We start from the raw sequence: 25,559 nt of genomic DNA, 5'->3' as shown, positions 1-25,559 counted from the left end.
TTTACTTAGGTCAATAAAAAGTCCTAATGGATATTTCTTATTTTCCAATGCTGTGTAAAGCAGATCTAGCATTTTTACAATTGCATCGTTGGTGCTTTTATTTTTTCTGAAGCCAAATTGGCAGGGGTTGAGTATGTTTTGTGCTGATATAAACCAATATAGTCTCTTGTGCACGAGTGTTTCTCGAAGATTTTGAATAGCAATGGTAATTTGATATTGGAGAATAGTTGTTTACATCTGTGGGGTCACCACCTTTGTGTATTGGTATAACCCTTACTGTCTTGAGTAGTGTCGGGAAAGTGCTAGTTTCCAGTAACTTGTTAAAAAGTAATGAAATAGCATGCGATAGGACATGGGCCGCTCGCTTGTACAATAATGGTGGGACGTGAGACAGATTCCATGAATTATTTTTAATTGACTTAATAATCGTAATGACTTCAGTGGGTTCAGTAGGTGCAAGATGGAAGGAGTTTGGGAAATTCCCATCTAAGTAATCATTTGCACGGGCGTTGGTACCTGGGATTTTACTGGCGAGATTAGATCCTATGGTTGAGAAGAAGTCATTTATCTTGTTAACTGTATCAATGGGCTGCAGTGGTGTTTCGTTCGGTTTAGTTATCATGTATCTCTTTCCTCCGCTCCATTGAGTACATGTTCAAGACTTCAAGGCGTTCCCAGTAGTTTAGGTGCTTTACTGGCTCAGTGTGAGCAGTAAACGATCTCTGTATTTGTTCCAGCTCTGACATTTTTCCTGCTTTGAATGGGGCCGTCAGCACTGAGCAATATTCCAACACGCAACACGCAACACACACACACACACACACACACACACACACACACACACACACACACACACACACACACACACACACACACACACACACACACACACACACACACACACACACACACACACACACACACACACACACACACACACACACACACACACACACACACACACACACGCACGCACGCACGCACGCACACACTATCGCAATACCAAGTTAAGCAACACATGCTTCATGGAGAAGTGTTTCTTAGAAAACATCACCGTTTCCAACACTGTAACCAACACTGACAACACTGTAACCAACACTGACAACACTGTAACCAACACTGACAACACTGTAACCAACACTGACAACACTGTAACCAACACTGACAACACTGTAACCAACACTGACAACACTGTAACCAACACTTACAACACTGTAACCAACACTGACAACACTGTAACCAACACTTACAACACTGTAACCAACACTGACAACACTGTAACCAACACTGACAACACTGTAACCAACACTGACAACACTGTAACCAACATTGACAACACTGTAACCAACACTGACAACACTGTAACCAACACTGACAACACTGTAACCAACACTGACAACACTGTAACCAACACTGACAACACTGTAACCAACACTGACAACACTGTAACCAACACTGACAACACTGTAACCAACACTGACAACACTGTAACCAACACTGACAACACTGTAACCAACACTGACAACACTGTAACCAACACTGACAACACTGTAACCAACACTGACAACACTGTAACCAACACTGACAACACTGTAACCAACACTGACAACACTGTAACCAACACTGACAACACTGTAACCAACACTGACAACACTGTAACCAACACTGACAACACTGTAACCAACACTGACAACACTGTAACCAACACTGACAACACTGTAACCAACACTGACAACACTGTAACCAACACTTACAACACTGTAACCAACACTGACAACACTGTAACCAACACTGACAACACTGTAACCAACACTGACAACACTGTAACCAACACTGACAACACTGTAACCAACACTGACAACACTGTAACCAACACTGACAACACTGTAACCAACACTGACAACACTGTAACCAACACTGACAACACTGTAACCAACACTTACAACACTGTAACCAACACTGACAACACTGTAACCAACACTGACAACACTGTAACCAACACTGACAACACTGTAACCAACACTGACAACACTGTAACCAACACTGACAACACTGTAACCAACACTGACAACACTGTAACCAACACTGACAACACTGTAACCAACACTGACAACACTGTAACCAACACTGACAACACTGTAAACAAACTAGTCCCTCACAGCCTTTGTGTGTACTCACCTAATTGTACTCACCTAATTGTGGTTGCAGGGGTCGAGACTCAGCTCCTGGCCCCGCCTCTTCACTGATCGCTACTGGATCCTCTCTCTCTCTGCTTCCTGAGCTTTGTCATACCTCTTCTTAAAACTATGTATGGTTCCTGCCTCCACTACTTCACTTGCTAGGCTATTCCACTTGCTGACAACTCTATGACTGAAGAAATACTTCCTAACGTCCCTGTGACTCGTCTGAGTCTTCAGCTTCCAGTTGTGACCCCTTGTCCCTGTGTCCCCTCTCTGGAACATCCTATCTCTGTCCACCTTGTCTATTCCCCGCAGTATCTTGTATGTCGTTATCATGTCTCCCCTGACCCTTCTGTCCTCCAGTGTCGTCAGTCCGATTTCCCTTAACCTTTCCTCGTACGACATTCCCTTGAGCTCTGGGACTAGCCTTGTTGCAAACCTTTGTACTTTCTCTAACTTCTTGACGTGCTTGACCAGGTGTGGGTTCCAGACTGGTGCTGCATACTCCAGTATGGGCCTAACATACACAGTGTACAGTGTCTTGAACGATTCCTTATTGAGGTATCGGAACGCTATTCTCAGGTTTGCCAGGCGCCCGTATGCTGCAGCGGTTATTTGGTTGATGTGTGCCTCCGGTGATGTACTCGGTGTTATGGTCACCCCAAGGTCTTTCTCCCTGAGTGAGGTCTGTAGTCTTTGTCCACCTAGCCTATATTCTGTCTGCGGTCTTCTTTGCCCCTCCCCAATCTTCATGACTTTGCATTTGGCTGGATTGAATTCGAGGAGCCAGTTACTGGACCACATGTCCAGCCTCTCCAGGTCTCTTTGCAGTCCTGCCTCATCCTCGTCCGATTTAATTCTTCTCATCAACTTCACGTCATCTGCGAACAGGGACACTTCAGAGTCTATTCCTTCCATCATGTCGTTCACATATATCAAAAATAGCACTGGTCCTAGAACTGACCCCTGTGGGACCCCGCTCGTAACAGGCGCCCACTGTGATACCTCTTCACGTACCATGACTCGTTGCTGCCTCCCTGTCAGGTATTCCCTTATCCATTGCAGTGCCCTTCCTTTTATGTGTGCCTGATCCTCCAGCTTCTGCACTAATCTCTTGTGGGGAACTGTGTCAAAGGCCTTCCTGCAGTCTAGGAAAACGCAATCTACCCAACCCTCTCTCTCGTGTCTTACTTCTGTTACCTTGTCATAAAACTCCAGGAGGTTTGTGATACAAGATTTGCCTTCCATGAACCCATGCTGGTTTTCATTTATAATCTTGTTCCTTTCCAGGTGTTCGACCACTCTCCTCCTGATAATCTTCTCCATGACTTTGCACACAATACATGTCAGAGACACAGGTCTGTAGTTTAGTGCCTCGTTTCTGTTTCCTTTCTTAAATATGGGGACTACATTAGCTGTCTTCCATTTCTCAGGTAGTTGCCCAGTTTCAAGGGATGTGTTGAAGATTGTGGTTAGAGGCACACACAGCATCTCTGCTCCTTCTCTAAGGACCCATGGGGAGATGTTGTCCGGTCCCATCGCCTTTGAGGTGTCAAGGTCACTTAAGAGCTTCTTCACCTCCTCCTCAGTTGTTCGTATGTCATCCAACACTTGTTGGTATATTCCCTCTTGATGTTCCCTTCTGTGCTGTCTTCCCACAGCCCTTCCTGTCTCTACTGTAAAAACTTCCTTAAATCTCCTGTTCAGCTCCTCACATACCTCCTGATCATTTCTTGTGAGTTCTCCACCTTCTGTCCTTAATCTGATCACCTGGTCTTTGACTGTTGTCTTCCTCCTGATGTGGCTATACAACAGTTTCGGGTCAGTCTTGATTCTCGATGCTATGTCATTTTCATACTGTCGCTGGGCCTCCCTCCTTACCTGTGCGTACTCATTCCTGGCTCTGCGACTGATCTCCCTATTTTCGTGTGTTCTCTGCCTTCTGTACTTTTTCCATTCTCTATTGCACTTTGTTTTTGCCTCCTTACACCGTCGGGTAAACCAGGGGCTTGTTCTGGTCTTCCCGTTGTTACTGTTGCCCTTGGGAATGAACTTTTCCACTGCCTCCTTGCATTTTGTTGCTACATATTCCATCATTTCATTTACTGGCTTTCCTGCCAGTTCTCTGTCCCACTGGACCTCCCGCATGAAGTTCTTCAACCCTATGTAGTCCCCTCTTTTATAGTCAGGCTTTTCCCATTCTACTCCTGTTATTCTCTCCACTTGCAGCTCTACTATGTATTCAAAGCACAGAACCACGTGGTCGCTAGCTCCTAGGGGACTCTCATACTTGATGTCCTCAATGTCTGAGCTGCCCAGGGTGAACACAAGGTCCAATCTTGCTGGTTCATCCTCCCCTCTCACTCTGGTAGTGTCCTTAACATGTTGGTGCATGAGGTTTTCCAGCACCACGTCCAACATCCTGGCTCTCCATGTTTCGGGACCCCCATGTGGCTCCAGGTTTTCCCAGTCAATCTCCCTGTGGTTGAAATCCCCCATAACCAGCAACTTTGCTCTGCTGGAGTGAGCTCTTCTTGCCACCTCAGCAAGTGTGTCCACCATTGCTCTGTTGCTCTCTTCATATTCCTCTCTTGGCCTCCTGCAGTTCTGTGGTGGATTATACATCGCTGCAATGACCACTTTGTGTTCCCCAGACTGAAGTGTACCTGCTATGTAGTCTCTTTCTCCTGTCTCATCTATTCCTTCCATTTTCTCGAATTTCCATCTGTTTTTTACGAGCAGAGCAACCCCACCTCCCCCCCTACCCCTTCTATCTTTCCTCATGATCTGGTATCCTGGTGGGAAGATTGCATCTGTTATTGTCTCCATGAGTTTTGTTTCTGTAACTGCTATGATGTCTGGGGACTTCTCATTGATTCTTTCTTGCCATTCCTCATGTTTATTCGTTAATCCATCTGCATTTGTGTACCAAACCTTCAACTTCTGTTCTAATACTGTAACTGTGGTGCGGGGGGTGGAAACAGAGGGATCGGTGTGTGTGTGTGTGTGTGTGTGTGTGTGTGTACTCACCTATTTGTACTCACCTATTTGTGGTTGCAGGGGTCGAGTCCTAGCTCCTGGCCCCGCCTCTTCACCGGTTGCTACTAGGCCCTCTCTCTCCCCGCTCCATGAGCTTTATCAAACCTCGTCTTAAAACTGTGTATGGTTCCTGCCTCCACTACGTCATTTTCTAGGCTATTCCACTGCCTTACAACTCTATGACTGAAGAAATACTTCCTACTATCTCTCTGACTCATTTGTGTCTTCAACTTCCAATTGTGGCCTCTTGTTTCTGTGTCCCCTCCCTGGAACATCCTGTCTTTGTCCACCTTGTCTATTCCACGCAGTATTTTATATGTCGTTATCATGTCTCCCCTGACCCTCCTGTCCTCCAGTGTCGTCAGGCCGATTTCCCTTAATCTTTCTTCATAGGACATTCCCCTTAGCTCTGGAACTAACCTTGTCCCAAACCTTTGTACTTTCTCTAGTTTCTTGACGTGCTTTATCAAGTGCGGGTTCCAAACAGGTGCTGCATACTCCAGTATGGGCCTGACATACACGGTGTACAGTGTCTTGAATGATTCCTTACTAAGGTATCGGAATGCTGTTCTCAGGTTTGCCAGGCGCCCATATGCTGCAGCAGTTATCTGATTGATGTGTGCTTCCGGAGACATGCTCGGTGTTATACTCACCCCAAGATCTTTCTCCTTGAGTGAGGTTTGCAGTCTTTGGCCACCTAGCCTATACTCTGTCTGTGGTCTTCTGTGCCCTTCCCCTATCTTCATGACTTTGCATTTGGCAGGATTAAATTCGAGAAGCCATTTGCTGGACCAGGTGTCCAGTCTGTCCAGGTCTCTTTGAAGTCCTGCCTGGTCCTCATCAGATTTAATTCTCCTCATTAACTTCACATCATCTGCAAACAGGGACACTTCTGAGTCTAACCCTTCCGTCATGTCGTTCACATATACCAAAAATAGCACTGGTCCTAGGACCGACCCCTGTGGGACCCCGCTCGTCACAGGTGCCCACTGTGATACATCATTACGTACCATGACTCGTTGTTGCCTCCCTGTCAGGTATTCTCTGATCCATTGCAGTGCCCTTCCTGTTATATGCGCCTGATGCTCTAGCTTCTGCACTAATCTCTTGTGAGGACCTGTGTCAAAGGCCTTCTTGCAGTCCAAGAAGATGCAATCAACCCACCCCTCTCTCTCGTGTCTTACTTCTGTTATTTTATCATAAAACTCCAGAAGGTTTGTGACACAGGATTTGCCTTCCATGAATCCGTGCTGGTTGGCATTTATACTCCTGTTCCGTTCCAGGTGCTCCACCACTCTCCTCCTGATAATTTTCTCCATAATTTTGCATACTATACACGTCAATGACACAGGTCTATAGTTTAGTGCCTCTTTTCTGTCTCCTTTTTTAAAAATGGGAACTACATTTGCCGTCTTCCATACCTCAGGTAGTTGCCCAGTTTCCATGGATGTGTTGAAGATTGTGGTAAGTGGCATGCACAACATATCTGCTCCCTCTCTAAGGACCCACGGGGAGATGTTGTCCGGTCCCATTGCCTTTGAGGTATCGATGTCCCTTAGCAGTTTCTTCACCTCCTCCTCATCTGTATGTATGTCGTCCAACACTTGTTGGTGTATTCCTTGCTGGTGTCCCCATCTGGTCTGTCCCCCCAGAGTCCTTCCTGTCTCTACTGTAAATACTTCCTTAAATCTCGTGTTGAGCTCCTCACATACCTCTTGATCGTTTCTTGTGAGTTCTCCACCTTCTTTCCTCAGCCGTATCACCTGGTCCTTGACTGTTGTCTTCCTCCTAATGTGGCTATACAGCAGTTTCGGGTCAGATTTGACTTTCGATGCTATGTCGTTTTCATACTGTCGCTGGGCCTCCCTCCTTATCTGTGCATACTCGTTTCTGGCTCTTCTACTAATCTCCTTGTTTTCCTGGGTCCTATGCCTCCTGTACCTTTTCCATTCTCTGTTGCACTTAGTTTTTGCCTCCCTACACCTTCGGGTAAACCAAGGACTCGTTTTGGTCTTCCCATTATTTCTGTTTCCCTTGGGAACAAAACTTTCCTCTGCCTCCTTGCACTTTGTTGCCACATATTCCATCATCTCGTTTACTGATTTTCCTACCATTTCTCTGTCCCACTGAACCTCCTGCAGGAAGTTTCTCATACCTGTGTAGTCCCCCCTTTTATAGTTTGGCCTGTCCCCTTCAGTTCCTGTTACCTTCTCCACTTGTAACTCTACTATATAGTCAAAACTCAGAACCACATGATCGCTAGCTCCCAGGGGCCTCTCGTAAGTGATGTCCTCAATGTCTGAACTGCTCAGGGTGAACACAAGATCCAGTCTTGCTGGCTCATCCTCCCCTCTCTCTCTGGTTGTGTCCCTGACATGTTGATGCATGAGGTTTTCAAGTACCACATCCATCATCTTGGCTCTCCATGTTTCGGGGCCAGGTGTGTGTGTGTGTGTGTGTGTGTGTGTGTGTGTGTACTCACCTATTTGTACTCACCTATTTGTGGTTGCAGGGGTCGAGTCCTAGCTCCTGGCCCCGCCTCTTCACCGGTTGCTACTAGGCCCTCTCTCTCCCCGCTCCATGAGCTTTATCAAACCTCGTCTTAAAACTGTGTATGGTTCCTGCCTCCACTACGTCATTTTCTAGGCTATTCCACTGCCTTACAACTCTATGACTGAAGAAATACTTCCTACTATCTCTCTGACTCATTTGTGTCTTCAACTTCCAATTGTGGCCTCTTGTTTCTGTGTCCCCTCCCTGGAACATCCTGTCTTTGTCCACCTTGTCTATTCCACGCAGTATTTTATATGTCGTTATCATGTCTCCCCTGACCCTCCTGTCCTCCAGTGTGGTCAGGCCGATTTCCCTTAATCTTTCCTCATAGGACATTCCCCTTAGCTCTGGAACTAACTTTGTCCCAAACCTTTGTACTTTCTCTAGTTTCTTGACGTGCTTTATCAAGTGCGGGTTCCAAACAGGTGCTGCATACTCCAGTATGGGCCTGACATACACGGTGTACAGTGTCTTGAATGATTCCTTACTAAGGTATCGGAATGCTGTTCTCAGGTTTGCCAGGCGCCCATATGCTGCAGCAGTTATCTGATTGATGTGTGCTTCCGGAGACATGCTCGGTGTTATACTCACCCCAAGATCTTTCTCCTTGAGTGAGGTTTGCAGTCTTTGGCCACCTAGCCTATACTCTGTCTGTGGTCTTCTGTGCCCCTCCCCCATCTTCATGACTTTGTGTGTGTGTGCATGTGTGTGCGTGTGTGTGTGTGTGTTTGTGTGTGTGTGCGTGTGTGTGTGTGTGTGTGTGTGTGTGTGTGTGTGTGTGTGTGTGTGTGTGTGTGTGTGTGTGTGTGTGTGTGTGTGTGTGTGTGTGTGTGCGTGTGTGTGCGTACTCACCTAGATGAGGTTGCAGGGGTCGAGTCCTAGCTCCTGGCCGTGTGTGTGTGTGGAGTCATGTATTTGTACACACCTGTATGTGGTTTCATGGGTCGAGTCACAGCTCCTTGCTCCACTTCGCTTGTCGCTACTTGGTTCACTCTCCTGACATCGAGAATTTTATCTTATCTATTAACACTATGTATTATTCCTGCCTCCACCTCTCCACTATCGTGCCTCCACCTCTCCACTATCGTGCCTCCACCTCTCCGCTATCCTGCCTCCACCTCTCCACTATCCTGCCTCCGCCTCTCCGCTATCCTGCCTCCACCTCTCCACTATCCTGCCTCCACCTTTCCACTATCCTGCCTCCACCTCTCCACTATCCTGCCTCCACCTCTCCACTATCCTGCCTCCACCTCTCCACTATCCTGCCTCCACCTCTCCACTATCCTGCCTCCACCTCTCCGCTATCCTGCCTCCACCTCTCCACTATCCTGCCTCCATCTCTCCACTATCCTGCCTCCACCTCTCCACTATCCTGCCTCCACCTCTCTGCTATCCTGCCTCCACCTCTCCACTATCCTGCCTCCACCTCTCCACTATCCTGCCTCCACATTTCCACTATTCTGCCTCCACCTCTCCACTATCCTGCCTCCGCCTCTCCGCTATCCTGCCTCCACCTCTCCACTATCCTGCCTCCACCTCTCCACTATCCTGCCTCCACCTCTCCACTCTTTTGCCTCCACCTCTCCGCTATCCTGCCTCCACCTCTCCACTATCCTGCCTCCACCTCTCCGCTATCCTGCCTCCACCTCTCTACTATCCTGCCTCCACCTCTCCACTATCCTGCCTCCACCGCTCCGCTATCCTGTCTCCACCTCTCCCCTATCCTGCCTCCACCTCTCCACTATCTTGGTTATTCCTGTTTCTGAATAAGGCTTAAGAAATACTTCCTGACATCACTGTGACTGATCTGTGTTGTTAACTTCCCTCTGTGACCTCGTATTCCTGTTTTCCTCCGCGTGTATGTGTGTACACACACAAAAAATACACAAGCTTATGGTTGACCTCCTAATTAACCTGCCATTCCTGAGGTCTTTGTCGAACGAGAGTCATTAATACCGTAAACTTTTTCACTCTCCTACGTAAACTCTTTGTATATACAGTGAAAGATACGTCTTTCAGTGGTTACGTTCTCTGCCTTCAACCTACGATGTCGATAAGTCAAGGAGCAGGTGCATCCGGATTCTCTGTAAAAACGTCAACAGATGTATCGCGGATTCGTAACCCTCTTTAATCAGTTACGTGTCTTCATGCTACTGAAGGGCTGTCAGGGACTGTTAGATATCAGAAACTATCATGTATCAGGGGCTGTCATCTCTCAGGGTCGGTAATTCGGTGTCATGCTCATTCTCAAATATACATAAATTCCAAAAGAAGCTAAGAAATGAAGATGACTTCAGCGTATATACATCTAGAAAATTTGTATGTATACCATAAGTGTGTTAGGTAAGACTCATATGCAACAGTTAGGTATCTTTATTTTGAAACGTTTCGCCTACACAGTAGGCTTCTTCAGTCGAGTACAGAAAAGTTGATAGAAGCAGAAGATACTTGAAGACGATGTAATCAGTCCATCACCCTTAAAGTTTTGAGGTGGTCAGTCCCTCAGTCTGGAGAAGAGCATTGTTCCGTTGTCTGAAACAATATGAAGTTGAAGTGACAGAATCGGGCCTTATATAGTGCCAGGAGGTGAGACGTAGGTTGATTTGGGAGGGCAGGTCCTTCTCAAACCCAGCCGTTCTCACTAGTAGAGGTTGTCGAAGTAGATGGTCTGTACCAAGATACCCTTGTGTTGCAGTGTCTCTACTAGTGAGAACGGCTGGGTTTGAGAAGGACCTGCCCTCCCAAATCAACCTACGTCTCACCTCCTGGCACTATATAAGGCCCGATTCTGTCACTTCAACTTCATATTGTTTCAGACAACGGAACAATGCTCTTCTCCAGACTGAGGGACTGACCACCTCAAAACTTTAAGGGTGATGGACTGATTACATCGTCTTCAAGTATCTTCTGCTTCTATCAACTTTTCTGTACTCGACTGAAGAAGCCTACTGTGTAGGCGAAACGTTTCAAAATAAAGATACCTAACTGTTGCATATGTGTCTTACCTAACAATCTGTCGGTATTTTATACCATTTTAATGTTCATACCATAAGTGTGTATATATATATATATATATATATATATATATATATATATATATATATATATATATATATATATATATATATATATATATATATATATATATATATATATGCAATAAGATCACAGTAAACAGGTGATTTACGAAAGTTCCTGTTGATGATTTATTAAGTTTCTTATCTAAAGAACTCTTTAACTATGATTTACCATTGCCAGTTCCTACTATCATTAAACTTATTAAACTTTGCATTGTTGATGCAAAATTTGTATTTAATGATAAATTTTACACTCAGAAGTTTGGTATGGCAATGGGAAATCCTCTTTCACCTGTTCTTAGTAACCTATACATGGAATTTTTTGAAACAAGGTTACTTAACACAATCCTCCCTAATAGAGCTAAATGGTTCAGATATGTTGATGATATTTTGTTTCTTATGCCCAAAAATGTAGATATACACCATTTCCTTGGAAAATTAAATAGCTTAGCCCATTCAATAAACTTTACTGTTGAGTTTGAAGAAAATAACTCATTGCCTTTTCTAGATGTTTTAATTATTAAGGGTAATAATGAATTCAAATTTAAAATTTACAGAAAACCTACTAATAACTGTTCCTATGTCCACTATTATTCCTCGCATCAAGATAGAGTCAAACTGTCTGTTTTCTCATCAATATTTTTGAGAGCTTTACGAATTTGTAGTCCTGAGTTCATAGATGAGGAAATATCCAAAATTTATGAAATAGGTAATGATTTAAAATACCCAAGAAATGTAATTGATAAATCTTTTAAAGTTGCCAGAAATACTTTTTACAATCCAAAAAGGGACAACCAGCCTTATTCAAATAAAAATATGTTGGTTCTCCCTTACCATGAAAACTTGGTTGATATGCCTTCTCTTCTTAAGACTTTTAATATTAAAGTTGTATTCAAAAATCTCGATACAGTAAAAAAACTTTTGATAAAGAATTCCCCCCAAAATGCTGATGGATGTGTCTATAAGATTCCTTGTAAAATTTGCGATAAAGTTTATTACGGTCAAACTGGTAAAAATCTCGAACTAAGATTAAAACAACATAAATATAGCATTAGAACTGGACAAGATTCCAATGCTCTATTTATTCATGTAAGAGATTTTAACCATCCAATTGATTTTCAAAAAGTTGAGAAAGTAGTATCAAGCAAGTCCATGGTCGACAGGAATATAATTGAATCTTGTTTCATAAAAAGCAGTTTTGACAATGATATGAATATTTCCTTTGGTTTATATAAATTAGATCCATTTATAATTAATAGAATTTGGGAAGAATTTAATAATACACTGGACAAATAATCTTTAAAATTTCTTATTTCTTGGGTAGAATAGTTTGTGGGGTGAGTTGTGCCAAGGACCTGTCCAAGTTGGCTCGCCGCGCGTCACGTGTTTTAACCGTTGTGGGATCTGATAGTGAGGTGCCGACCAGACCCCTTATATAGCTTCCTTGGATGCTTTACTTTCATAGTTCCTTGATAATGTGAGTAGTCACGAAAGCGCTTGGAATTTCTCTATTCTTTCAGAGTGGTTGTTTTGCATATATATATATATATATATATATATATATATATATATATATATGTCGTGCCGAATAGGCAGAACTTGCGATCTTGGCTTAAATAGCAACGCTCATCTTGCCATATAGGACAAACGAAAATTTGTGTATGTAATAATTTCGCCAAAATCATTCTGAATCTAACGAAAAAAATACTTTTCACTGTGTTTGTTTAGCATTAAATTATTGTAAACAAATCTAAAATATATGTAGTTGGGCTAGGCTAAAATAAATTGTTCTTGTTATGATAAGGTTAGGTAAGTTTTCTAAGGTTCTTTTGGTGCAAAATTATAAATTTTTACATTAATATTAATGAAAAAAATATATCTTTAAACGTATAAGAGAAAATTTTAGAAAGAACTTAATTTTAGATGAGTTCTTGCTAATTGACCAGTTTTACATATTCGGCACGACATATATATATATATATATATATATATATATATATATATATATATATATATATATATATATATATATATATATATAAGAGGAGTAAGAAGAGTGGCTATTAATGTAACAGGTAGACCTGCCTCTCTACCTGCATGTAACAGGTAGACCTGCCTCTCTACCTGCATGTAACAGGTAGGTCTGCCTCACTACCTGCATGTAACAGGTAGACCTACCTCTCTACCTGCATGTAACAGGTAGACCTGCCTCTCTACCTGCATGTAACAGGTAGACCTGCCTCTCTACCTGCATGTAACAGGTAGACCTGCCTCTCTACCTGCATGTAACAGGTAGGTCTGCCTCACTACCTGCATGTAACAGGTAGACCTGCCTCTCTACCTGCATGTAACAGGTAGATCTGCCTCACTACCTGCATGTAACAGGTAGACCTGCCTCTCTACCTGCATGTAACAGGTAGACCTGCCTCTCTACCTGCATGTAACAGGTAGACCTGCCTCTCTACCTGCATGTAACAGGTAGACCTGCCTCACTACCTGCATGTAACAGATAGACCTGCCTCTCTACCTGCATGTAACAGGTAGACCGGCCTCTCTACCTGCATGTAACAGGTAGACCTGCCTCACTACCTGCATGTAACAGGTAGACCTGCCTCTCTGCCTGCATGTAACAGGTAGACCTGCCTCACTACGTGCATGTAACAGGTAGACCTGCCTCTCTACCCGCAGGTAACACAGTAAGTGCTGCTATTTATCAATATCAATTTACAGGTAATACTGTCTTATTTGCAGGTAATATTCTCTCATTTACAGGTAATACTATCTTAGTATAAAAATCCTTTCAACATATGTCATACAAAGTGCTAATTAATATTTAAGCATACTTACACCTGTTCTTATTCACCTACAGGTGAGGAAGCGAGCAAGGTGAGTAGCGGGAGGCAACACAGGTGTTTGCGAGAAACACCTGTCAAGACAATCAAGTGGGGGAGGAGATAGAAGAGAAAGTAACAGCAACAATAATGACTTGAGAAAATACGAAGAACTCAGGGAGAGATAGCAGCTTCCGGTGGTGTGAGTCCACACACTTCTGGCGCTTTAAACTAAGAAGCTCAAGGCGTTGCTGGAGAGGTGTGTGCGAGTGCACAGTGAGAGTGTAGGAGTCGAGTGCACAGTGTATACAGAGTCAGAAGGGTTGTATGTCTCGGTGTGTGTTGGGTGTTGCGTTAACTTTGTGGATAAAGTGCGTTCGTGTGAAGTGCATTGTGCGTACCTGTGTGTTGTAGAGTGTTAGTGTTGAGACTTAAAGTGCTCGGGTAGGCTTAGATTGTGCGGTCAACGTTAGATTACTTGTTGAACCTGGGACTGTGAGGTCAGCCTTACATTACGCGTCGGGCTTTGGACTGTGCGGTCAGCCTTAGATAACACGCTGAAGCATAGATTGCGCTGAGCCTCAGCTTGTGGTGTGAGACGGCCGCAGCTGAGTAGGAGGTTGCGTGCGGTGCGGCAGCCAGGGTTGAAGTGGAGGCCAGCTGTATCGAGTGGTGGTCCCTGGTGGAGGCGCGGACGGGACAGTTGGGGGGTGGTGGGGGAGCCCTGAGTTTTGTAGGGGGGTGGCACGCATGCCCAGGTGCTCCCTCCTCCTCCTCCTCCTCCTCCTCTCCTGCGAGGGGTAACTTCCCACCGCCGACGCTAGACCTCCGCTGTGTGTGGTGAGCGAGACACACGCGCCTTCCTCTGTGTCTCACTCACTCACCCTCGCCTCCACATCTCCTGCCATGCAGGTGAAGGGGCCTGCGATCAGGTGCCTGGCCTAGACACTTGTCGGCAAGGCTACTTGCCTCTGCGTTCAAACGAGAACTGATTTATGGGAATGCACTCCTTGAGGACACTCGTCCCTCTGAAAGGCACTTCTTGAAGACACTCGTCCCTCTGAAAGGCACTCCTTGAGGACACTCGTCCGTCTGAAAGGCACTCCTTGAGGACACTCGTCCCTCTGAAAGTCACTCCTTGGGGACACTCGTCCCTCTGAAAGGCACTTCTTGAAGACACTCGTCCCTCTGAAAGGCACTCCTTGAGGACACTCGTCCCTCTTAAAGGTACTTCTTGAAGGCACTCGTCCCTTTGAAAGGCACTTCTTGAAGACACTCGTCCCTCTGAAAGGTATTTTTTGAAGACACTCGTCCGTCTTAAAGGTACTTCTTGAAGACACTCGTCCCTTTGAAAGGCACTTCTTGAAGACACTCGTCCCTCTGAAAGGCACCTCTTGAAGACACTCATCCCTCTGAAAGGCACTTCTTGAAGACACTCGTCCCTCTGAAAGGCACTTCTTGAAGACACTCATCCCTCTGAAAGGCACTTCTTGAAGACACTCGTCCCTCTGATGTAAACTTGCACCCCTCACCTGTATTGAAGTTAACATCGTCGTTACTTGGCAAGACCGTAGTGTTTGACGTGTGTCCTCAGTGCTGTGACCTACTCTGACCTTACCGTCTTACATACTCAACCATACAAACCAACAGTCAACAGGTAAGGTTGTAAGTGTTGTCTAAATCTTTCCCTGCATGTGACATCCCAATATATTTTTTTCCCTAGCCTCTCTTTTGCCCCCTCCGTGTTCTGGCTGAGGTTAACCCAATTCCCCCACCCCCCTAGCCTCTCTTTTCCCCCCGTGGTTAACCCACATCATCAAATAAACAAACAAAAATGTGTATACTGTATTACGTATGCTCCAGATTTGTCAATGTTAAGTATGATATTCTAACCACAAAAGAAATAAACGTTAACCAGTGGTACAAACGAACACACACAAACAATAACACAGTAGTTAATAATAACCTCTATTTCGGCCTGGCACTGAAGCACTCTTCAGTTAGATGAGGAGGAACACACTGAAGATCGTCACTACATTAGCGCCTATTGTTAGGAGAGCTTTTGTCTAGAGCGAGTATACTAACATCAGGAATATTATCATTGTCATGAACAATGTTTTCGCTGACAACAGGAAATAAAATAAGTGAATAAATAAGAGGTGTATAACAAGGTGTGTATAACAAGGTGTGTATAACAAGGTGTGTATAACAAGGTGTGTATAACAAGGTGTGTATAACAAGATGTGTATAACAATGTGTGTATAACAAGGTGTGTATAACAAGGTGTGTATAACAAGGTGTGTATAACAAGGTGTGTATAACAAGGTGTGTATAACAAGGTGTGTATAACAAGATGTGTATAACAATGTGTGTATAACAAGGTGTGTATAACAAGGTGTGTATAACAAGGTGTGTATAACAAGGTGTGTATAACAAGGTGTGTATAACAAGGTGTGTATAACAAGATGTGTATAACAATGTGTGTATAACAAGGTGTGTATAACAAGGTGTGTATAACAAGGTGTGTATAACAAGGTGTGTATAACAAGGTGTGTATAACAAGGTGTGTATAACAAGATGTGTATAACAATGTGTGTATAACAAGGTGTGTATAACAAGGTGTGTATAACAAGGTGTGTATAACAAGGTGTGTATAACAAGGTGTGTATAACAAGGTGTGTATAACAAGGTGTGTATAACAAGGTGTGTATAACAAGGTGACTATAATAAAGTAACTACAACAAGGTAACTATAACAAGGTAACTATAACAAGGTAACTATAACAAGGTGACTATAATAAAGTAACTACAACAAGGTAACTATAACAAGGTAACTATAACAAGGTAACTATAACAAGGTGACTATAATAAAGTAACTACAACAAGGTAACTATAACAAGGTAACTATAACAAGGTAACTATAACAAGGTGACTATAATAAAGTAACTACAACAAGGTAACTATAACAAGGTAACTATAACAAGGTAACTATAACAAGGTAACTATAACAAGGTGACTATAATAAAGTAACTATAACAAGGTAACTATAACAAGGTAACTAGAACAAGGTAACTATAACAAGGTAACTATAACAAGGTGACTATAATAAAGTAACTATAACAAGGTAACTATAACAAGGTAACTACAACAAGGTAACTATAACAAGGTAACTATAACAAGGTAACTATAACAAGGTAACTATAACAAGGTGACTATAACAAAGTAACTATAACAAGGTAACTATAACAAGGTGACTATAACAAAGTAACTATAACAAGGTAACTATAACAAGGTAACTACAACAAGGTAACTATAACAAGGTAACTATAATAAAGTAACTATAACAAGGTAATCTGAGTAAAAATAATACAAGTTTTACAACTAAACAAAGTTGACTGGCGAAAGAAAGTTAGACTTTATTTAATAATTAAGAACAGACTTTATTTAGTCATTTAGAACACAGACTTTATTTAGTCATTTAGAGCAGGGCAAGACTTAATAAAGTCTGGCTCTACCGTAAGTCTCTCTGTATTACCCAAATAAAATTTACAACGACAATAAAGCACTTGGGGACATATCCTTAACACACTCTTCCACATACTTAACACACTCTTCCACATACTTAACACACTCTTCCACATACTTAACACACTCTTCCACATACTTAACACACTCTTCCACATACTTAACACACTCTTCCACATACTTAACACACTCTTCCACATACTTAACACACTCTTCCACATACTTAACACACTCTTCCACATACTTAACACACTCTTCCACATACTTAACACACTCTTCCACATACTTAACACACTCTTCCACATACTTAACACACTCTTCCACATACTTAACACACTCTTCCACATACTTAACACACTCTTCCACATACTTAACACACTCTTCCACATACTTAACACACTCTTCCACATACTTAACACACTCTTCCACATACTTAACACACTCTTCCACATACTTAACACACTCTTCCACATACTTAACACACTCTTCCACATACTTAACACACTCTTCCACATACTTAACACACTCTTCCACATACTTAACACACTCTTCCACATACTTAACACACTCTTCCACATACTTAACACACTCTTCCACATACTTAACACACTCTTCCACATACTTAACACACTCTTCCACATACTTAACACACTCTTCCACATACTTAACACACTCTTCCACATACTTAACACACTCTTCCACATACTTAACACACTATTCCACATACTTAACACACTCTTCCACATACTTAACACACTCTTCCACATACTTAACACACTCTTCCACATACTTAACACACTCTTCCACATACTTAACACACCCGTCGCACATCCTGTCTCTCGCCTTCCCAACTCTATAATACCCAGACCAGAAGCGTGACTTCTTAAGTGTTACAAAATACTAGAACACTTCTGGCTTCTGAACTCAACACAGCTGCTCACTCTCACACATGAATAGTCAACTGCTTCACGCTCGACTCTATCTGGCTGCCATATAATGACTCTTCTGTCTTTCTTTTCATAATACCTTATCAACACCCAGTATAATTAAGTAAAATGACGTAAGTGCAAGTAATGTGAGTTTTATTGTGGCAACGTTTCGCTCTCCAGGAGAGAGAAACATTTCCACAATAAAACGTCACATTAGTTGCACTTGTGTCCTTTTACCTAACATATTGTCGGTAATTCTACCAGCTTTATTACACCCGGTAGAATTATGGAAAGAATTAACATTAGAGTCATGACGGTCTTCAAGAACTAGTGTGGAGTTCAGAGGTGCGTTCTTAATATTCCTCTCACTCTGATTTCCAAACACTCATATACACAAGAATACGAAATACACACACACACACACACACACACACACACACACACACACACACACACACACATCAGATCCTGAGGAAAGATAGAGGGTACAGAGGGGGAGGAGGAGTGGCACTGCTCATCAAAAACCACTGGGATTTTGATGAATTGGAGAGAGGAGACAGAGGAGCAAGAGACTACATAATAGGAACACTTCAGTCTGGAGGTCCCAAGGTGGTAATTGCAGTGATGTATAACCCACCACAGAACAGCAGAAGGTCAAGCCAAGAGTATGATGAGAGCAACAGAGCGATGGTTCACACACTGGCTGAAGTGGCCAGAAGGGCTCATGCAAGCAGAGCAAAGTTAATGGTTAAGGGTGATTTCAATCACAAAGAAATTGACTAGGAGAACCTGGAGCCACATCGTGGCCCAGAAACGTGGAGGGATAAGATGATGGAGGTGGTACTGGAAAACCACATGTACTAACATGTCAGGGACACTACCAGAGAGAGAGGAGAGGATGAACCAGCAAGACTGGACCTAGTATTCACCTTGAGTAGTGCAGACATTGAGGACATCACATATGAAAGACCCCTCGGGTCCAGTGACCACGTGGCTCTGAGCTTCGTAGAGTTACAAGTGGAGAAGGAAACAGGAAGGGCAGGACGAACGAAACCAACCTACAAGAGAGGGGACTACGGAGGCATGAAGAATTTCCTGCACGAGGTTCAATGGGGCAGAGCACTGGCAGGGAAGTCAGTAAATGAGGTATTGGAATATGTGACAACAATATGCAAGGAAGCTGAGGAGAGGTTTGTACCCAAGGGTAACAGAAATAACGAGGCCAGGATGAGCCCTTGGTTCACTCAAAGGTGTAGAGAGGCCAAAACCAAGTGTGCTAGAGAATGGAGCAAGTATAGAAAGCAGAGGACCCAGGAGAATAAGGAGAGCAGTCGTAGAGCCAGAAATGAATATACACAGGTAAGAAGGGAGGCCGAACGACAATACGAAAATGGCATAGCAGCGAAAGCCAAATCTGACCCGAAGCTGTTGTACAGCCATATCAGGAGGAAAACAACAGTAAAGGAGTAGGTAATCAGGCTGAGGAAGGAAGGGGGCTGGGATCACAAGAAATGACCGAGAAGTATGTGAGGAGCTCAACATGAAATTCAAAGAAGTGTTCACAGAGGAGACAGAAGGGACTCCGGAAAGACGGAGAGGTGGGGTACACCATCAAGTGTTGGACACAATACATACATCCGAGGAAGAAATAAAGAGGCTGCTAAGCGAGCTAGATATCAAAAGGCGGTGGGGCCGGATAACATCTCTCTATGGGTCTTCAGAGAGGGAGCAGAGGCACTATGTGTGCCACTAATAACAATCTTCAACATATCTATTGAAACAGGGCGACTACCTAAAGTATGGAAGACAGCAAACGTAGTCCCAATTTTCAAAAACGGAGACAGACACGAAGCTCTAAACTACAGACCAGTGTCACTGACATGTATAGTATGGAAAGTCATGGAGAAGATTATCAGGAGAAGAGTGGTGGAACACCTAGAAAGGAATGAGCTTATCAATGACAACCAGCACGGTTTCAAGAACGGGAAATCCTTTGTCACAAACCTAATGGAGTTCTATGACATGGTGACAGCAGTAAGACAAGAGAGAGAGGGGTGGGTAGATTACGTTTTCTTGAACTGTTAGAAGACTTTTTGACATAGTTCCACACAAGCTGGAGGACCAGGCAGGTATAACAGGGAAGGCACAGCAGTGGATCAGGGAGTCACAGTACGTGACGAGGTGTTAGAGTGGGCGCCTGTGACGAGCGGGGTTCCACAGGGGTCAGTCCTAGGACTGGTGCTGTTTCTGGTATATGTGAACGACGTGACGGAAGGAACAGACTCAGAAGTGTCCCTGTTTGCAGATGATGTGAAGTTAATAAGAAGAATTCAATCGGACGAGGACCGGGTAGAATCACAAAGGGATCTGGACAGGCTGCAGGCCTGGTCCAGAAACTGGCTCCTGTAGTTCAACCCCCATCAAGTGCAAAGTCAAGAAGATTGGGAAAGGGCAAAGAAGACTGCGGACGGAGTACAGTGTAAGGGGACAGAGTATATAAACCGAGTATATACACAAGACTACACAAGCTGACTCTTGTCTATATACCGCAACTAACATCATCTTTAATTAATATACAATTTCTTTGTTGACGTTTCGGATGTTTCTTCATGCAGCATCAAAATCTAGAATATATTACAAAAAAGTAAGGAACAGTTTTAAAATATTTAAAGTTTTGACTACAACATAAGTTGAGTAACTTAACTAAGATAGTTTAATCTTTATCATATAGGTCATATGTAAATTAGAATGTCTTTGTAAAAACTAACGTTTTAAAGAAGATTATTCTACAAATTCAAGAATCAAACTGAATAATTTAGGTAGAAAAACTCAAAGGAAAACGATAAATTATTGTTGGAACTTAAATGTGAAATCATAATAATACGATTACAGATATATAAGAGGTAAGAGGGACTTGAATCCTGGCGGGAGCGTCCCGAGATTCGCAGGCCGGTGTCCTAACCACTTGGCCAGGTGTGTGGTGTGGGAGTCGTCTACAGAAATCTTCATTTGTGGCCACAGTGGTGGCCCATGGTATCCTCCCTGTGACGTACAGAAATTTACCTAGTTGGCTGAATCTTATTAAAGCCAGCTGGTACAGTGGTTAGCGCACTGACCTGTGAGTTTTAGAACTCTCCTGCCATGGGTTCGAACCCCGTCCGTTCCGTGTTTTAAATCTGAAATAAATATCAAATTATAGTAATGTAAAATATAGCAGAGGTTAGGTAAGGTTCGTCAGGACAAGTGTTTCCTGACGCGGGTGTTAGATGATGACCCGCAGATGGAGCTTTTGGTCATCTGACCGAGGCCTTCCGCTGACTCACCGGTCCATCCCTTTAAAAATTATGGTCCTATTTTTTTTTTATTCGCCGGTATTCTCCCGGCCCGGGCCTTTTCCAAGTGGTGGCCCGGCCTTGGCTCCCTATCTAGGGAGCGTCTGAGACCTAAGTCTCCCATGGGAGGAGGTACAAGTGCCCCTTCATCTCTGGGACCAAGTGTCCCCAGGCTTAGCCACATTTCCCGCCCTCACGAGGCTCGTAGGGAGAAGCTAGGCCTCTCTGATCTGCCATCCCGCCCCAAGGGGGTTAATGGGAATGACAGTCTTGTGAGCTACAAGCTCGGGCTCGGGCACCTACCCTACACTAGAAGGGCTGGGCATGGTGTCCATGTTTTGTTACTCCAAAATTAATACTCTTGTTAAAAAAAAAATCTTAAAAATTTGGCTTTTGTGTATAATATTAATGATTTTATTTTTTTTTGTATTTTTAAGCAACTTACATAATTTTCTGAATTATATTTTATATAATTATATTTAATATTTTAAATAATTATTATTGTATACACTAGATCGACACCATGCCCAGCCCTTCTAGTGTAGGGTAGGTGCCTGAGCCAAAGCTTGTAGCTCACAAGACTGTCATTCCCATTAACCCCCTTGGGGCGGGATGGCAGACCAGAGAGGCCTAGCTTCTCCCTACGAGAAGCTAGGCCTGGGGACAGTTGGTCCCAAAGATGAGGGGGTACTTGTGCCTCCTCCCATGGGAGACTTAGGTCTCAGACACTCTCTAGACAGGGAGCCAAGGCCGGGCCACCACTTGGTAAAGGCCCGGGCCGGGAGAATACCGGAGACTTAAGTCTCAGACACTCCCTAAAGAGGGAGCCAAGGCCGGGCCACCACTTGGTAATGGCCCGGGCCGGGAGAATACCGGAGACTTAGGTCTCAGACACTCCCTAAAGAGGGAGCCAAGGCCGGGCCACCACTTGGTAATGGCCCGGGCCGGGAGAATACCGGCGAATCTTTAATAACAATAATAATGTATATACTAATAATACGTCATAATTATAGCCGAAATTTTTAAAGGGGTGGAGATTTAAGCCAGCAGAAGGTCTCGGTCACATTACCTAAAGATCCATATTAACAAAGACCCATCATCAGGAAGCACTTGACCTTAAGTAATAACATTTTAAAGGTGTTAACTTTAGGCATAAATTACGTCTTCTAATTGTGGTTAACCTAAATCCCCCCCCCGTAGTTTACCCAAGTAAACAAATGAACAAACAAAAATGTGAATACACTTACTCTATTACTATTGTAATTTGGTAAATAGTTCACATTTAACATCTAACTAGGATTTAACACACAGTTGGGGTCATAATATATATATATATATATATATATATATATATATATATATATATATATATATATATATATATATATATATATATATATATATATATATTAAAAATTTCTTGTATATCGTTATAGGTTTAGTTTTTCTGCCAAAATTATCAAGTTTGGTTGTGAAATTAATATGAGGATAAATGAGAAGTATGTCTGGTGTGGATGATAACGATGAGTCGTTTATTCATGAGTAACTTGCTTTAAAATTAATAAATGCACAGTGAGTGACACCCTGAAGACTGTGTGGGGAGGGGAGACTGTCTGCTTCACCCTGTAGTGTGGAGGGAGGGAGGGGATCGTGGGAGGGAGGGAGGGGATCGAGAGAGGGAGGGATCGAGGGAGTGAGGGATGGGATCGAGGGAGAGAGGGATGGGATCGAGGGAGAGAGGGATGGGATCGAGGGAGAGAGGGAGGGGATCGAGGGAGAGAGGGATGGGATCGAGGGAGAGAGGCGAGAGAAGATGAGATCGGAGAAAGGAGATAGATCAGAGAGAGAGAATCAAAGAAGATAAGAGAGAGAGAGAAGTCGAGAGAGAGAGATGATCGAGAAAGAGGATAGAATCGAAGAGAGAGAAGGGTGAATCGAGAGATGAGATCGAGAGAAAGAAAGAGAGAATCAGAAAGAGAGATAGTCAAGAAAGAAAGTAGAATCGAGAGAGAGATAGATCGAGAAAGAAAGATAGAATCGAGAAGATAGATCGAAAGAGAGAAAGAATAGAGAAAGAGAATGAATCGAGAGAGTAGAATCAAGAGAGAGAAGAGAATCAGAGAAAGATGAATCAGAGAAGAAGAGATAGAATCGAGAAAGAGATAGATCAAGAAAGAAAGAGATAGAATCGAGAAAGAAGAGAGATCAAGGAAGAGGATGAAGATCGAGGAGAGAGGGTGTCATGGGAATCCGAGGGGGAGAAAGAGGATAAGGATCGGCAGAGAGAGGATGAGAATCAAAGAGAGAGATGAATCAAGAGAAAGAGATAGAATCGAGAAAGAAGAGATAGAATCGAGAAGAGATAGATAGAATCGAAGGAGAAAGGAAGGGAATCGAGAAAGAGAGATGAGGAATCGAGAAAGAGATAGAATCGAGAGAGAGAGATGAGAATCGAGAGAAGGAGATAGGAATCGAGAAGAAGAAGAGAGGATCAAGGAGAGATGGAATCGAGATCCGGATGAGGGATCGAGATCGAAGGAGATAGGGAATCGAGGAGGAGAGGGAGGAGGGGTCGAGGAGAGGGATAGGGATCGAGGAGAAGGGGATAGGGATCGAATCGGAGAGGATGAGATCGAGGAAGGAAGAGGGGATCGGATCGAGGGAAGAGGGATGGGATCAAAGAGGAGAGAGGGGAGGAGGATCGAGGGAGAGAAGGGGATAGGGATCGAGGGGAGGAGGATCGGATCGAGGGAAGAGGGAGAGGATCAAGAGGAGAGAGGATAGGGAATCGAGGGAGAGGATGAGAGGGATGGGATCGAGGGAGAGAGGGAGGGGATCGGGGAGAGAGGGATGGGATCGAGGGAGAGAGGGATGGGATCGAGGGAGAGAGGGATGGGATCGAGGGAGAGAGGGATGGGATCGAGGGAGAGAGGGATGGGATCGAGGGAGAGAGGGATGGGATCGAGGGAGAGAGGGATGGGATCGAGGGAGAGAGGGAGGGGATCGAGGGAGAGAGGGATGGGATCGAGGGAGAGAGGGATGGGATCGAGGGAGAGAGGGATGGGATCGAGGGAGAGAGGGATGGGATCGAGGGAGAGAGGGATGGGATCGAGGGAGAGAGGGATGGGGAGGGAGAGAGGGATGGGATCGAGGGAGAGAGGGATGGGATCGAGGGAGAGAGGGATGGGATCGAGGGAGAGAGGGATGGGATCGAGGGAGAGAGGGAGGGGATCGAGGGAGAGAGGGATGGGATCGAGGGAGAGAGGGATGGGATCGAGGGAGAGAGGGAGGGGATCGAGGGAGAGAGGGATGGGATCGAGGGAGAGAGGGATGGGATCGAGGGAGAGAGGGATGGGATCGAGGGAGAGAGGGAGGGGATCGAGGGAGAGAGGGATGGGATCGAGGGAGAGAGGGATGGGATCGAGGGAGAGAGGGATGGGATCGAGGGAGAGAGGGATGGGATCGAGGGAGAGAGGGATGGGATCGAGGGAGAGAGGGAGGGGATCGAGGGAGAGAGGGATGGGATCGAGGGAGAGAGGGATGATCGAGGGAGAGAGGGATGGGATCCGAGGCAGAGAGGGAGGGGATCGACGGAGAGAGGGATGGGATCGAGGGAGAGAGGGATGGGATCGAGGGAGAGAGGGATGGGATCGAGGGAGAGAGGGAGGGGATCGAGGGAGAGAGGGATGGGATCGAGGGAGAGAGGGATGGGATCGAGGGAGAGAGGGATGGGATCGAGGGAGAGAGGGAGGGGATCGAGGGAGAGAGGGATGGGATCGAGGGAGAGAGGGAGGGGATCGAGGGAGAGAGGGATGGGATCGAGGGAGAGAGGGAGGGGATCGAGGGAGAGAGGGATGGGATCGAGGGAGAGAGGGATGGGATCGAGGGAGAGAGGGAGGGGATCGAGGGAGAGAGGGATGGGATCGAGGGAGAGAGGGATGGGATCGAGGGAGAGAGGGAGGGGATCGAGGGAGAGAGGGATGGGATCGAGGGAGAGAGGGAGATCTTCACAATACCATGTGTTGCTTCCTGTGCTTGTTGATGTCCCAGCTGGACTGTGTGTGTGTGTGTGTGTGTGTGTGTGTGTGTGTGTG

General features: G+C 44.5%; 1 protein-coding gene across 2 annotated transcripts in view; it reads left to right on the top strand.

Moving 5' to 3' along the window:
- Positions 1–25,559, top strand: part of LOC128696708 (BMP-binding endothelial regulator protein) — a 503,091-nt gene that overhangs the window by 97,422 nt on the left and 380,110 nt on the right. Inside the window, exon 2 of one of the 2 annotated variants that reach the window (XM_070094579.1) lies at positions 13,719–15,337. The exons of the other annotated variant lie outside the window; for it this stretch is intronic. The gene's annotated coding sequence lies outside the window, so the exon portion shown is untranslated. The remainder of the gene's footprint in view (positions 1–13,718; positions 15,338–25,559) is intronic. 2 annotated transcript variants of the gene reach the window in all.

This window comes from Cherax quadricarinatus, chromosome 46, assembly GCF_038502225.1.
Source record: "Cherax quadricarinatus isolate ZL_2023a chromosome 46, ASM3850222v1, whole genome shotgun sequence".
Lineage (NCBI taxonomy): Eukaryota > Metazoa > Arthropoda > Malacostraca > Decapoda > Parastacidae > Cherax > Cherax quadricarinatus.
Note: the sequence above shows the minus strand (reverse complement) of the source record. Positions and strands in the feature narration are given on the sequence as shown.